Source organism: Triturus cristatus, chromosome 8, assembly GCF_964204655.1.
Source record: "Triturus cristatus chromosome 8, aTriCri1.1, whole genome shotgun sequence".
In the NCBI taxonomy this organism is placed as follows: Eukaryota; Metazoa; Chordata; class Amphibia; order Caudata; family Salamandridae; genus Triturus; species Triturus cristatus.
In genome coordinates, this window is record NC_140591.1 from 1,117,937,586 (window position 1) to 1,117,953,954 (window position 16,369).

A 16,369-nucleotide genomic window follows, 5' to 3' on the forward strand; every position below is an offset into this window, starting at 1 on the left:
TTTTCACATCCCCGTCCTGCCGGTGCTACCTGCGGTTCACGGTAGGCCACGAGCACTTTCAGTTTACCATACTCCCCTTTGGCCTTATAAGCTCCCCTCAGGTGTTCACGAAAGTGATAGCGGTGGTCGCAGCTCATCTGCGCAGATCAGGGGTTCTAGTCTTCCCCTAGCTCAACGACTGGTTGTTGAAGGCGCTCGCCCCAGGCAGTCGTCTCCCACCTTCAGACTACGGCGGACCTCCTGCATTCGATGGGGTTCCCTATCAATGTGCTGAAGTCACACCTGACTCCCTCTCAGAAGCTCCTTTTCACCGGAGCTATTCTGGACACAATGCAGTTTCGAGTTCATCCTCCCGAGCAGCGAGTCCGGGATATTCGGGCTTTGATTCCGATCTTTCAGCCTCTATCCCAGGTTTCGGTCAGAATGACCCTGAGTTTGCTGGGCCTTATGGCCTTCTGTGTCCTGCTGGTGGATGATGCAAGGTGACATATGCGGGCTCTGCAGTGGGACCTGAAGTTACAGTGGGCACAGCATCCAGGGAATCTGTTGATTGCGTCCAAATCTCGGAGGGCACTGCTCAACAATTACAGTGGTGGCTCACGAACCAGGATTGGGTCAATGGCAGATTCCTCTCCCTTATCCCACCAGAGTTTACAGTGGTGACGGATGCATCACTTCTGGGGTGGGGCGGCTACATGGGAGAGGCAGAGATCAGAGACCTCTGGTCTCCGGCGGAGTCCGGGCTCCACATCAACCTTCTGGAGCTTTAGGCAATTCATCTTGCATTAAAGGCATTCCTTCCCTCTGTCCGGGGAAGAGTAGTGCAGGTGTTCACGGACAACACCACCACCACCATGTGGTACTGCAACAAACAGGGCGGGGTGGGGTCCTGGACCCTATGTCAAGAGGCTCTCCGCCTTTGGACATGGCTGGAACATCAGGGACTATCCCTGGTGGTTCAACACCTGGCAGGTTCTCTGAGCGCCAGAGCGGACAAACTGAGTCGCAGGTGCATGATAGATCATGAATGGTGTCTTCACTCGGAGGTGGTGCAAGGTCTCTTTCAGCAGTGGGGAGAGCCTTGGTTAGATCTATTCGCCACCGAAGAGAATGCGCAATGTCAGCAGTTCTGCGAATTGGAATTTCCAAGGCAGCACTCGCTAGGCGATGCTTTTCATCGCAAGTGGAGTTGTGGTCTTCTATACGCCTTTCTGCCTATACCACTTCTGCCCAGAGTGCCGAAGAAGATCAAGCGCGACCAGGCCCAAGTCATTCTTGAGGCTCCGGATTGGGCACAAATTGTCTGGTATCCCGAGCTGTTCTACATGGCCATCGATCCTCCGATCAGACTGCCTCTTCGGGAGGATCTTCTGTCGCAGCAGCAGGGGACGGCAGCCAGACGTCCCTCCACTAAAACGGTATACGCATGGAGATGAAACACATTTATGGCATGGTGCACAGCGAAGACTGTGGATCCCCTTTCCGCCCCTCTTTCTGACGTTCTCTTCCTCCTTTCTTTGGCCCATCAGGGCTCTGCTCTGGGCACTCTTAAGGGCTATCTCTCAGCCATTTGAGCCTTTCTTAGGCTTCCTGATCGACCTTCACTTTTCAAGTCCCCTATTGTAAATAGATTCCTTAAGGATATTCCTCATCTCTTTCTTCCTATTCCTTTCATAATGCCTCAGTGGGGCTTGAACTTGCTTCTGACTTATCTTATGCTCCCTTTGAGCCGCTACATAATTGTCCTCTCAGACTTTTAACTTTGAAAACTGCCTTCTTGGTTGCCATCACCTCTGCTCACAGGGTGAGTGAGCTTCAAGCTTTCTCTTCTAAACCTCCTTTCTTGGCTGTTCATCCGAACAAGGTCGTTCTTCGCACTGGGCCTTCTTTCCTTCCCAAAGTGGTTACCTCTTTCCACATAAGACAGACCATCACTATGCCCACCATCTTTCCGCCTCCGCATCCTTCTAAAGAGTAAGAGCGGCTCCATTGTCTGGATCCAAAACGTGCGCTTTCCTTCAGTCTGGATCGCACAAGACAATTCTGGGTGGATGACCAACTTTTTGTTGGCTACGTGGAACCAAGAAAGGTCGGGCCGTACAAAAACGGATCATCTCTCAATGGGTCGTTCTTTGTATAACAATTCGCTATTCTTTGGAGAAAAAGGAACCTCCAGTAGGGTTGCGTGCCCATTCCACCAGAGCAATGGCAGCTACTGCTGCTTTGGGACGTGGAGTTCCCCTTCATGACATGTGCCAGGCTTTGCTGCACCCGTTTACCAAACACTACTGCCTGGACAGCCAAGTCCGGAGAGATGGCTTCTTCGAGCATTCAGTTCTCCAGGACTTTCTGTTGTGAACTTGGTTCGCAGACCCACCACCGAGGTTGGTATTGCTGGGGTATCTATTCTAAGGTGAGGAATCCATAACTGTCTCTTTCAGATGAACAAGTTACTTACCTTCGGTAACGATAAATCTGTAAGAGACATAGATTAGTTATGGATTCCTCACTGCCCCACCCATCCTCCCCGTTCTGCGAACTGACTTCTAGAGTAAGGGATTCACTTTCAGGGCCCTAGTTTTTGTGACCCAATCGTCAGTGTCTTGCATGGCTCTGTGCTTCTGGCGTGGAAAGTTGTGTAGAGAACTGACGTCAGTGCGCGAGGGCGGCGTCTAAGTAGATACCACGTCGTAATTCCGGTGACCATGGCGCCAACGACGAACGCAGAGTCGACCGACGCCACCTATCAGCGCACAGCGGTACTGCTGAGGGGGAAAAAATTCTTCTGATCCAGTCTGACTCCTGGGGGTAATTCTAAGGTGAGGAATCCATAACTAATCTATCTCTTACAGATATATTGTTACCGAAAGTAAGTAACTTGTTCTTTATTATTTGTTCTGTCTCTCGCCCGGCAAGGCTTTGCTCTGGGCACAGTTAAGAGTTATCTGTCTGGCCTCTCTGCTTTCTTACGGTTACCTGATCAGCCCTCATTGTTTAAATCACCAGATGTGTTGCACTTTCTGAAAGGGCTACAATACATGTTTCCCCCTTCTTCCTTTGTGATGCCCCAATGGTACCTCAATCTTGTCCTTATTACAGCTGTCCTTTGTGGCTTCTTACAATTGAACCATCACTTCTGCACAACATATAAGTGAGCTTCGGGCTCTGTGTTTTCATTCACCACACACCACCTTCTTCCCCAATAAGATGGTTCTGAGAAGTAGACTCTCTTTTCTACCGAACATTGTGATGCCGTTCCACGTCGGTCAAACTATCACCTTGTTGGCGTGCTATGCTTCGCCTCACCTAGCTACAGAGGAGAACAGACTCCACTGCTTGGATCCCAAAAGAGAGATCAGTTTCTGCTTAGATCGTACCAAAGACCACTTGGTGGATGATGAGCTCTTTGTGGGGTTTGCTGGAGTGAAAAAAGGCAAGGCTGTGCAGAAACGTACCATCTCGCACTAAATTGTTCTCCCCATTAAGATCTGCTATGCATTGGCAATGAGGCAGCCTCCGGAAGTCTTGCGAGCTTACTTCATTAGGGCCAAAGCTGTTTCCACTGCATTAGCATGCGGAGTCACTTTCCTAGACATCCGGAGGAAGCAACGTGGGTGTCCCTCCATACTGTCACAAAGCACTATTGTCTGGACAGCCGAGTTTGCCTGGGTGGGCACTTTGCTAGCTCGGTTCTGCATAACTTAATATATCTCTTCTTGTTGTTTAAGTGCTGATCTCTGGGCAACGGAAACATTTAATTTGTTCCTTGACAAGATAACACCTTTTTCGTAGCTTAAATGTTAATGCGTCTAACAGTCAAAAAAAGTGGCTGCAAACTGTTCTGTAGTCTGTAAAAGACGGTGGAACTGCATCTTTGCCACATTTATTCGTATTAAGCCATGTGGAAGTGGATGCCGGTGGCAAAGAAACGTACATACAATTTTTTTTAAAGATCTGTACATACAATTTTTTTTAAAGATCTAAAACGGAACAATTGTTTTATGTCTAGATATTCAAGCCATGACCACTGTAACAGGAAAACTGCATGTATTGATTTCTTCGTTCCAACCCTGTGACGTTATTTGCTTAGGGCATTGTCTTAGCTTACATTTCTAGCCTTTACACCGCCTCTATTGTTACTGTTTACCGAACTGCTTGGTAAACTTAAAACTAGGATTTCCTGCTTCTCTCTTTCTATTTTTTCTTACAGTCTGTTTGGCATTCATTTGATTTTTGATATCAACTCTGGGCCTTAATATGAAGATGTTATCATTAGTGCAAGTAAAGGTGCTAATTTTCATCATCGTTGTTTCTACTAAGAAAGGGGACCATTCTTAAAATGTGGTCTTATAATACCACTTCATTGCGTCAGATTTAAGAGTTCTTTATTTTCTTTTTTTTTTTTTCTTTTTTTTTTTTTTAGTTTTATATAGCGCGAACTAGACCCGAAGAAATCGGGTATCGGAGTTCTGTTGGAAATCCATATTTTCGCACTTTTTCCTTAGATTGATTTATCCGTTCTGGTACGGGGTAGTTGGTGCTTCCGACACCTAGGCAGTGAAACTGTCACAGGCTTCTTGGCTCCATGTGCTTTTTCCTAAAACGGTAACCTTTTTCACTATTTTATTGGTATAGTTGACATTTCTGTAAATCAGCTTTGTAGTGCTCGTAAGGTTAAGCTTGAAGGCAGTTGTGAACTAAGTGACGTTATAAATAAAGGACTTTTTATTTCTCACTTTTGGGTTCGGAAACGATGGCAAAGGCATTCTCACGGCCTATAACTAATTATTGAAAATAGAAATAATCATCATGGAATTATGTATATATTGCGTTGATGCTTTTATAAGGTTTCTATTTCTCGGCTGTGCCCTTTTCTTTTTTTTTTTTTTTTTTTAAATTAAGCTCCTACCTCTGGTTGACTCCCCTGCTTGAGTTCACATGTAGCAACCAGTGTTTTTTTCACATCTCTTCTCATAGGCCTTTCCAGAACAAATGGCTTCTTGCTGTCCAGCCCCCTGATCGCAGCCCTGCTCAGATTAGTCTTCCTTTGCTTCTTGGCAAGGCTCTAAAGATGGACGTTTGCCACTATTCAAAACACATTGCCAAATGTGGCCATCTTGCCTGTCATTTCCCTTATGTTTTGCAACTATTGGCCAAAATTAAACTGCAGCACTGGCCTTCCATGAAGCACATCATGGTGTATACTGATAGGAGTCATACTTCCTAGGAAGGGGAAGACGAGACTTGCTTAGATCTTAAAGGAGGCAGAGGAGCTTGACTTTTGGAGGTGGTATTGGAGTAAGAGGGAGAAACCTAGACAATGCCATGATATGTCATCTTCCAAATCTAAGAAAAAAGCATTGAGGCATTATGTGGGCAGCAAATCAGCTCTTGTGAGCCAGGAACTGGTTCATAGTGCTCTAAAGTAGTGGAAGAGAATGTGTAGTAATTCTGACATTGTTTACTTAGAGAAACTGGCCAACTACTATTCAGGTGACATTCCACAATCTGCCGACTCGAGTCATGAGGCATAGTGCTGCTTGGGACTAAGAAATCATTAGGAGACTACCTGCTTGGAAGATTTTTTGGGTGCTTAGACAAGGGATTAAAAATGTGACACCTGCTTCCTCTTGACTCTCTGGATCTAAAAAGTTGCTCTCCGGATCAGCAAAGTTGACCCTTTTGCTGACAAACTGACGAAGGATGGTCCAGCTCTGTTCCTGAAGGAGCTTGCCTGGTCTTGAACTTATTCTGGTGTGATGACAAAGTGGTGAATAGCAGAGGCAAAATGAGCTGCATCCGCCTAGTGCAAAACCACCATTACCAGTGGTTACTGGACTTTTTGCCATAGGCTGGAAGGACTTGGGGAAACGCTTTTGTAATAAAGTACTTCGAGCCAGAGATAATTGTTGGTTCTCCAGGTTTATTGCAAATAAAAGATCCCATCCACCAGAAGCTCCTGTAAGCATCAAAGGCTGGCTTCAACTGCTGCCTCTATCTAACATCATTCCATCTCATCAACCATAAACATTCCTTCTCTCCAGGCAACGTGAGGAACATTCTACGATGCCACACATCCCCTTCTCTTAGAAAGAAAATGTATGAATTACACCAGGAGTGCAAACCTATATTACAACTTAACAATGTTCAAAAACCTATTTTACAAAATCTTTTAGAAACATGGGAGGCTTGGAAACTCTAGAGGATTTGCAAATGCTTTGGGGAGCTCTGCTTACATCATCACAACCGGACAATTTTTTACTAGTCAACATATCTTTCCTTACTACCACCACCCTGTTCAAATTCCAAATGCGGTGGTCAGCAGTTTTTATAGCATTACTGAACACTTTTATTACTTTTAAACTGTTCTCCAGATCTCTTTTTGATTGGGTTCTTTATGAGAACCCAATCCCCCACTTTCACAGCAGTCCTCTTCACAGATTTCCTCACATCAAAATTCTCTTTCCTAGATATGATTTTTTCTGATTCTTTCACCCTCCAATTAGATTTATCATTTTGAGTGATTAACTCAGGTTGCATATCGTTTACCCACGGGGCAGCTACCAGAGTATTGGGGCATCTGGCCCTGAATAATTCAAAAGGGGTCCTATTCATGACAGAGTGGGGCGATACCCTGTAAGCCTCAACCTTATCCCAAATTTGGTTACGCCAATCAAGACCACTTGACCTTGCCATGTTAATAGTTTCTTTTAGCACACGGTTGAACCTCTCAACCATGCCATTGGTTTCTGGGTGATACAAAGACGATCTTTTGTGCTTGATACCATGTTTTGCAAAAAACGTCAGCATTTCTCTGGATACAAATTGCACCCCATTATCCGTTAAGACATTAGAAGGTATTCCTTCTCTAGAGAACATTTTCTTTAAGAAGCCTATCACATGTTTGGTTTCAACCCCTCTTGAAATTCCTATTTCAGGCCACCTTGAAAAAAAATCAATTAACACAAAAACATACCAGTCCGTACCTGATGACTGTATGGGGCCCAAAATATCTAAACCCACTTCTTTCCAAGGGGCATCAGGTCTTTCCCTTATCTCCATGGGTTGTGTCTTGGGTTTTGCTACCCTCTCACTCAGGGCACACTCCACACATTCTCTTATTTTCCTTTCAACCTGTATATCAATCCCTGGCCACCAATAATTGAGACGAAGTCTCCCTTTTGTCTTCGAAATACCCTGATGTGTACTGTGTGCAAGTGATATGAGATCCACTCTAATTTTAATTGGGGGAATGAGCCTCAGACCCCTGAAAAGTAGACCATCACGTTCCGATAATTGACTTATCCAATTCTACGTCATCTCTATGATTTTTTTTCCAACCACTGTTAATGGCTTCTAAGACCTTTAATAAAACTTGATCTTGAAGAGCTGCTTTTTTCCACCTGTCCTTATCAATAGTGGAATCATCCACCAGACAAACCATTTCATCGTCTCGTTCACACTCATCGTCAAAGTTGACGTCAAAGACAACTAATCTGGACAAAGCATCAGCTACCTTGTTTTCCACCCCAGGCAGATACTTTACATCAAAATTGTAATCTTGGAGCCCGACAACCCATCTTGTGATTCTACCTGAAACAGCGTCAATCCCCTTGTTCTTGAAAATTTCAACCAAAGGTTTATGATCAGACCTGACTTCAAAAGTGGCACCCCACAAGAAATTTTTTAACTTGCTTATCGCCCAATATACCGCTAAAGCTTCTCTCTCTATTGCGGAGTAGCCAAACTCAGCATCTCGCAAACTCCTGGATAAGAAAAGAATGACTTGCTCATGGGACTGATCCTTTTGTACTAGAACTGCTCCTAGTCCCTTCAAACTTGCATCTGTGATCAAAATGGACTTTTTCTTGGGGTCAAAACTACACAGTTTGGGAGCAGATTTTAACTTTTGTTTAAGGTTACAAAATTCTTGCTCACATTCAGCATCCCACAAAAATTCGCAACCTTTGCGCAGTAAAGCCCTCATGTGCACACTACATGAAGCGAAACCCTTTATAAACTTATTATAGTATTCGGCCATACCCAGGAAACTCATAAGTTCTTCTCTACTCGTAGGTGCAGCTAGATTCTGTATGGCAGTAATCAAGCTCTCCTTTGGTAACACCCCCCCTTGAGAGATGGTATGCCCTAAATATTTAATTGAGCTTTTCCTATACTTACACTTTTCAATCTTAACCGTGAGGTTAAAGTCTTGTAATCTGTCCAACACCCTGTATAACCTGTCATCGTGTTCTTTTGTGTCACATCCAAAAATCAATATATCATCTTGATAAATCTTTACACCTGTTAAACCCTTTAAAACCTTCTCCAGTGCCCTTTGGAAAACTGAGGCTGCTGATACCAGCCCAAAAGGAAGTCTAGCAAACCTGAACGTGCCAAAAGGTGTGACAAACGCCGTTAGATCTTTAGAATCATCATCTAATCTAATTTGGTGGTATGCTGACCGTAAGTCAATGGTACTGAAAACCTTTGCACCTTTTAAGAACATCAACATGTCGTTTATCTTTGGTAGAGGGTATCGGTCAGTGACTACACTCTTATTTAATTCGCAAAGGTCCACACACAAACGAAGAGACCCATCAGCTTTCTTGTCTGCGACGACCGGAGCAACCCATTGAGTCTCCTCTACATCCTCAATTACTCCTTCGTCCTTGAGTCGCTCCAATTCTACTTTGACCAGATCTCTGACTGCAACAGGTACATTTCTAACTTTACAGCAAACGGGTTTAGCATTGTCAACCATTCTAATATGATGAAGGTACCCTTTGAGGCAACCCAATTTTTTTGAAAACACATTGGGAAATCTGTTCCTCAAAACATCTGAAAACTCTTTGTTAGTAGAGTCTTAAACAACAGATACCGACTTAGACACAAAATTATCTTTTAAAATAACGGGGGGCGACGAATTTGGGTCTAACATGACCCTCCAAATCCCTCTGGTGGAACCAACTGAGAATGCTGTCTCCCTTTTGTGAGATGTATATTTTTGCACTGGCTAATCTTTCTTTGTAGTCAATTAAACCCCAGAAGTACCCAACAAGTTTAATTGGTTCACCCCCATAGGCCACAGGTTTTATGTCAGGACGAAAAACCTTTACCTTTCCCATAATATGGTTTTTGTAAAAATCTCTGGAAATAATGGTTATTTTCGCACCTGAATCAAAAATAACCTTAGTTGGCTTTCCTTCAACTAGGATTTCATCAATGGGGCAATTTTTCCCTTCTCCATTTTGTACTACCTGTACTTGAATTTGCCCACAATCCACTTCATCTTGGCATTGATAATCATCATCAACATCATAATATATTTCACTTACTTTCCCCTTGTAATTTTTTCCTTTACACATAGCAGAGAAATGACCTTTCTTTTTACATTTGCTACATGTGACCTTCCACCCTGGACATTGCCTGTCATTTGCAAAGTGACCACTTTTCCCATAACGAAAACATTTTACGTTAGACACCTTAAATTACTTGGGAGCTTCTTTTAATGCTTCGTTTTTCTGGGTTTCTTTATGATCAACAGTTCCTCTAGGGGTAGTCTTGACGGCTTGAACAGAGCTTTTTTCCTTACTTTCCCCATTTTTCTTTGACATCTACACATTTTAAAGAGTGTTCTATCCTCTTGGCAATTACAATAACTCCTTCCAAATTCGGTTCGTCTTTTTGCCACAATTCCTCTGACGCGTTCAATGCTGCAACCCAACATGAATTGACCCCTTATTCTTTCGTCGAGAGTCGCAGCAAATTTACATGAGGAAGCCAATTTCCTGAGAGAGGTGATGTAGTTCTCAACACTCTCATCTTCCAACTGGGACCTTCTGGCAAAGTGATATCTCTCTAAAATGGTACTAACTTTGGGTAAAAAATGTTTATCTAACATGGCAATGCATATTTCGTACTCATTGAGGTTACGATCAACCAGTTCAGGAAGATGGTCGAAGACTTCTTGGCCTTCTGAGCCTAGGCAATGCAATAACAAAGCAGTCTTCCTTTCTGCACTTAGAGACGCAACACAACTCTTGCGTACCTCTCAAAAACTTTCTGCCATTTTTGCCACTTTATGGGAGGATCCCCCGGTAATGACAGAAAGAAAGGAGGTGCAGTAACGTTTTGCATTGTGATAATCTTAACGTGAACCCTTTTTCCCAAGTAAAGTTGTACCTTATCCAAAAATCGAAATGTGCGAAAAAATGAGAATTTAACAATTACCCCCTTTTTTTTTTTAACACCAAACTGGTTACCACGAGGCTGAAATCAAGAGAAATGGTTTGCCTCCTTTCCCTTTTCTTTTTAAAATGGTCAGTAACAAACGTGTGCACAAATATTGCTGTTGAGTCTTATTTTACCTTGAGGTTTTGTAGTAAAGTGTGTGTATCACTGAGGGGATACACTTTAAATCATTTAGTCATGCCAGTTAAATGTACCTGTCACTCAGTATATCCGCCGATTAGAAGCTGCCGATGTCCACCTTTGTTGCCCAGCAACGCTAAACACGTGTAGAAATAAACGTGAAAGACGCGGCGCGTACATCAGCAACTCTCTTGTTTATTGCGGTTCCCTTGATAACCAGCGCATTGCGTATGGAGTGCTGGTGACGCAGCGCGCTAGTGCGTGTAGTCTCACTTGAACACGAGAACTGAATGGCAGAATGGCGGATCACTGACGGCGTTCGAAAACGGTGAGAGGCGCTGACTTGAAAAATGCTATGGCGCTGACTTGAAAAATGCTGTGTCGTTTCCTTCTCTTCTCCTTTTTTTTTTTTTTATGAGGCAAATTGCTCCCGTTAAATCAATTTACCTATAAACTTCATTTGACTCAGACTCGTAGACTTTTCATATTGGTTGCTACGCACAACGCTTCCAATCAGCTGTTGCACGCACAACGAAAGGCAAATGCGACGCTTGTGCTCAAATGTTGCCCGCAGTCTATTTTTCTCCACAGTTACTCTATTCCGGGCTACAACGCACAAACGCTGAGTCTACGATGCAATCACTTCCTTTCAAACGAGCCAAACAGCCAGATAATCCATAGTTTACTTCATTTCAAATTGTTAACAAGAAGCCACACTGCAAAGCCCATAGAGTCTATTTAAAGCGTCGAGTGAGGTTTAAAATTGCGCCGTACCTGTAGAGCAGTGTGATCAAAGAGTTCTTTTTCCTTATAGTTGATCCATTTTGAAACGAAGTAGTGTTGGGATCTTGTATAGATAAATAAATCCTTAAAGTGGAACCATCCTGCGTCGCCAAGTGTAATAAAGTACTTCGAGCCAGAGATAATTGTAGGTTCTCCAGGTTTATTGCAAATAAAAGATCCCATCCACCAGAAGCTCCTGTAAGCATCAAAGGCTGGCTTCAACTGCTGCCTCTATCTAACATCATTCCATCTCATCAACCATAAACATTCCTTCTCTCCAGGCAACCTGAGGAACATTCTACGATGCCACAGCTTTATCCTCACTTGAGCATTTAGGATAGCGTCATAAGTATTTTCTGGAAGTTTGGGAAACTTTAGAGTACCAGAGAAGGCGCTGCAGTCCTTATGATCTGAATATATACTCAAACAGTACCTTTAAAACAAGTTAATGGAGTAAATGTTTAGCTGCAAGTGAATAAAACAGATTTTTGGGGGGGCGTGGGAGGGAGTTGTTTCTTTGCCAAAAAACTCTGTCTACCACCCAGTGGCAGTCTTGGAAAGTTATTGCCATCTCCTTTAAATGAGTACTTCCCATGGTTTTCTTTGTTGCAAAAGAGTCCACACCATTGATATACTGTTAATACTCTCTTTGCTCCTTAGATTGCTTTTCTACCACACAGTGCTTCTACGTTACATATCGACTACACCGGACCGATAGTACAGATGCAATATACTCTGTTGGCTTTTGAGAATAGTTACAGACCGTATACTGTTACCACTTTAAATAAGAACTACACCGGAACTATAGAACGGATCAAATAGACTCCTCCAGCTATCAAGAATACCACAGCCCTGAAGAAGTGGTGGTATGAATTACCGAACAACGAAACACGTGTTGACTGTATCAAGTTATAAATGCTGATTGAATATACGCTGATTACGTGGATTGGATTGAATTGAACATTGGCTAAATTAGGAATTTGGATTGAACATCAGCTTTAAATGAATTGGATTTTGTGTGACCCGATCTGATGTCTCTGGATTAAAAGTGGACAACGTTAACACTTGTGTGTACAACATTATTGGCATTGGACAACTCAATGAGTGCTCGGATTGAATTTTTGCTGTTTATTTATTGCAAGAGAACCCCAAATAATTTTTTTAATGTCTCATTGTCCCTACCACAGATTTAGTTTTTCTGTTTCATTTTTGTAAACTAATTTGGAATTTATATCTTGTTTATTTGTTTAATGTTTTAGTGTGTTACCGCTTATTTATCAGACACTTTTCTTTGTAGAAGGGCTTGCTATTTGTGCCTTGCTACTAAGGGTACATGCAGAACTCACAGAAACTTGCTTTAACTTGTAATCCGAGCGCACTTGTTGTCATCTTGTGGGAACTAACCACAAGTCATATGAGTTTGAGGCATCTCTAGTGCATAATCTAAAAATCTAATTTCCTTCAGGTTGTGAAAAATCTTATAGCTCATAGTTATTGCTGCTCTCAGTACATTGCAGTTACTTACCTTTCATCCATGCGCTGCTATTAACTCTCTACCTGCTCCCATGCACCTGCCGCACCTCTTCACAGCCATTCTCTGTATACCCTTCCAAGACCAGACTCTTCACAATCTTGTGCACACTTTTGTCACCCTAGATCATGAAGTCTGTACCCTACGCCACTCTACACACCATAAACCGCCCTCCAGGGAGCCTTGCTTGACCACTGAACATCTTAAGCAATGTGTGTGAAACCTTTTGAGTAAATAATGGAAACCGTGTAGCCTGAAAGCTGGTGAATTGTTATTTTGCTTGGCATACTCATGAGTGAGTGACCGGTCACTCATGAACTTCATCTCCTTGTACTGTTGGAAGCATGGTTCACTGACAAGCGGCAAGCAGGTTCTTATTGGACCTATTACACATGTAAGCTGTGCTAAAACCGGTCCTAGGATGCTTGTTTCCGGTCCAAGGAGGACCTCGCTTGGCTGTTCCCATGAAGACTGATTCGCATATGGTTGGGTCTACACTTGGGTGGCATGGTGAGCAAAAGAATGATGGATTTAACCCAGATCTCTTGACTGGGGGTAAATGTTTTGATTTGTTCTGCATTCCGTCCATCACTTGTGTGTCTTTAGATTCCAATATATTGCTGTTACTTACCTTTCATCCATGCGCTGTTATCAACTCTCTGCCTACTCCCATGCACCTGCAGCCCCTCTTAACAGCCGTTATCTGTATGCTCCTCCAAGACCAGACTCTTCACAATCTTGTGCACACTTTTGGCACCCTAGACCATGTACTAGTTACCCCACGCCACTGTTTGCACCCTAAACCTCCCTCCAGGGAGCATAGCTTGGACACCGTACATCTTAAGCGTTGTAGGTGAAACCTTTTGAGTAAATAATAGAAACAGTGTAGCCTGAAAACTGTTGAATTGTTATTTTGCTTGGCATACTCATGGGTGAATGACCGGTCACTCATGAACTTCATCTCCCTGTACTGTAGGAAGCATGGTTCACTGACAAGCGGTGAGCAGGTTCTTATTGGACCTATTACACATGTAAGCTGTGTCAAAAATGAGTTAAACGTTGCTGTTACTTGCTTAGGACTAAAATATTTTATGCTATGATTGAGAAGGTTTTCAAGGAATCACTATTCCATGTTATTGTATGCATGAAAAAAACAAAAACAAGAAGGTGTGTATATATATACTGTTCAAAACAACGGCGAACACAGTTTAAATGCATACATAAATATGCAGGCGTCTGGTACATGAAGGTTAACAAATATGTAATGTTACACAGTATAGTGCAAGGATGTCCAAGACATTATTATACACGCATGACCTTCATCCCAAACGATCCTGTGGTACTAGGTGGGCTGGGAACTTGCCAAATTTTCTTAAAAATCCATGACCATCTAAGGGGTTTTCTTTAGATTAATTTATTGTATGTGGATAGGCTAAAAATCTGCCATGGATTAGGCCTTTCTGAACCTATGTTGGGCAGCTGAGATCCAGTGCGGGATGTGCATTGGTTGACCTCTTGACTGCTGTAGCAAAGTTAGTTAAGCTAAACTTATTTCAACATAATTTAGCATTCTAATAATTTTAAATCAACGTATGTGATGCCTTGTATAATATTGGCCAATGTTTTGTCGTAATCGCCTGTGTTTTTTTAGCGTTTTTTCAGAAGATATCCAAGCACTCTCTCAGACGACATTACTTAGAAGTCAAAGCACAAATTGGATCAGCTTTCTTTGTGCAGCTGTGTAGTTTATTCCATAGATAAAGGAATAAATGCTGCAATGTAAATGTTTTTATGCGTTAGTAAAGTCAATAGGTATAGGCTATAAAAGGCCCAGCTACTGGCTTTGCTAATGCCTTTTTACATCCATTCGCTTGACCAGCAATCTTAAGTTTCTTTAAATATAAACGAAAAATAAAATTAATATTGGACCTTCTAAATGAGAACCATTTTGGATCTATGAAACCTAAAAACAATAACCCAGGATTGAAGTGGTATTGTTTATAACCTGTTCACAGCCATTCTTTATAGAGGGGAGACTCCTCACCTCTTTTAATCACAAGAATAGCAAAGTTTCACCCTAATGTGCAGCCTTTGTGATACATTATAGGGCCCCTCAACTGAAAGTGTTTTTACAACAGCAAACCAGTGGCGGCTGGCAAAGATTGGGGGAGGCAGGGCGGGGGTGAGGGGGTAAAGCACACAGGTGTCCCTAAGCAAATCACAACACTGCAATGCAGTGTTGTGATTGGTCTGAGCACCATGGTTCGGCGCTCAGGCGGAGCCTGGGAGCCTGGGTATGTTCTCTACCCATGGTGTAATGCAGCCTGGGTGAAGAACATGCAAGGTACACATGACTGTTTGGCCATCCCAAGATGGTATCCCAAACATTCATGCGCACTTATATAGTGCCACCACTCCTCCCCCTGCTCTGAGAGCAGAGCATCTCCGCCTTGTGCGCTAAGCTGCCGCAGCAGGAACAAATAAAATGATAATAACGAGTTGTTGCCATTTTGTTTTTCCTTTATTCACGCAGCTGCAAAGCAGTGGGGCGACTCTCCTACATCTTAGCAGAGGAGCCGCCACTGCAGCAAATGAACTCTCATAAGACAACGCGGAAAACAAAGTTATGTTGGCAAGAAAGCTGCATTTATTCAGTATTCTTTATAGGTCTCGCCTAGCGTTGCTGCGCACACGCGTATTTCGCTCGGCGAGGTTTATTGGGAAAAGGGCTTGAAGCCACGCCCCTTATTTCCATTTGCTGGCGTCACCGTTTATGTTAAACGTGGCCTGCCATTTGAAATTAGGTTGTATTTTCCTGTGAAAGGACAAGTCTTATAATTTCCACAAACTCAAGTACTTCAAGTTTCGGCAATAACCTAGACAGAGTAATCAAGACGCCGTCGTATTGATTACTCTGTCTAGGTTATTGCCGAAACTTGAAGTACTTGACTTCGTGGAAATTATAAGACTTGTCCTTTCACAGGAAAATACATACTGATTTAAGTGGACACTTAGTTTAAAGAACTTTTCGGACTTTCTTATTCGTGCACCCCCATTTCTCATTTTCTATTGACGTTTGATCTGGAGCACAGTAGCGCCATTCAGCGGCTGGCGTTTGGGGTAGATTGCACGACAACTATTACATTTATCTCAAGAACTGGTGTGAGGTGCGGCAATAAGGGCCCGCCGTTGTTTCAGTTAGAACATTTGAAATTAGGTGTTTGGGTTGCCTCCCTTTCGCTTTTTGTGCCGGCCCACCCGGACTGGCTTGCCTGCTCTGCGTAGAAGAAATTTTAACCCGACGATCGCTCTCGGAAATAGAATACATCTATTTTGAGATCCGCCCGAATAAGTAAGAGGAACGCAAGCCTCACAGGGCACGGAGCCTTTCTTTCCCGGATGTCGCAAATTGAGAAGAAAAGGGAAAAAAGGTTTATTTTTAAATTCCACGCCCATCGTTCAGTCTAGGAGTCTTCTTAACATAGATCCGCCTGACCAATAGGAAGCAACGAATACCTCAGAGTGCGCGGCCTTTTGAATTCCTCCATTCATATGAGAGAGACAAATAAGATTAAGAACAAGAAGACTCTAAGATAAAAAATAGGCGAGGGTCAGAAATAGCCAAAGACAGGTGATCGGCTTTCCTAATGCTGAAGAATTGAACAGCTATCAAACGAAAAA

At 43.0% G+C, this 16,369-nt stretch overlaps 1 protein-coding gene across 3 annotated transcripts in view; it reads left to right on the top strand.

Moving 5' to 3' along the window:
- SLC9D1 (solute carrier family 9 member D1) overlaps positions 1–16,369 on the top strand; it is a 444,459-nt gene that overhangs the window by 93,902 nt on the left and 334,188 nt on the right. The gene's annotated exons all lie outside the window — the stretch shown is intronic.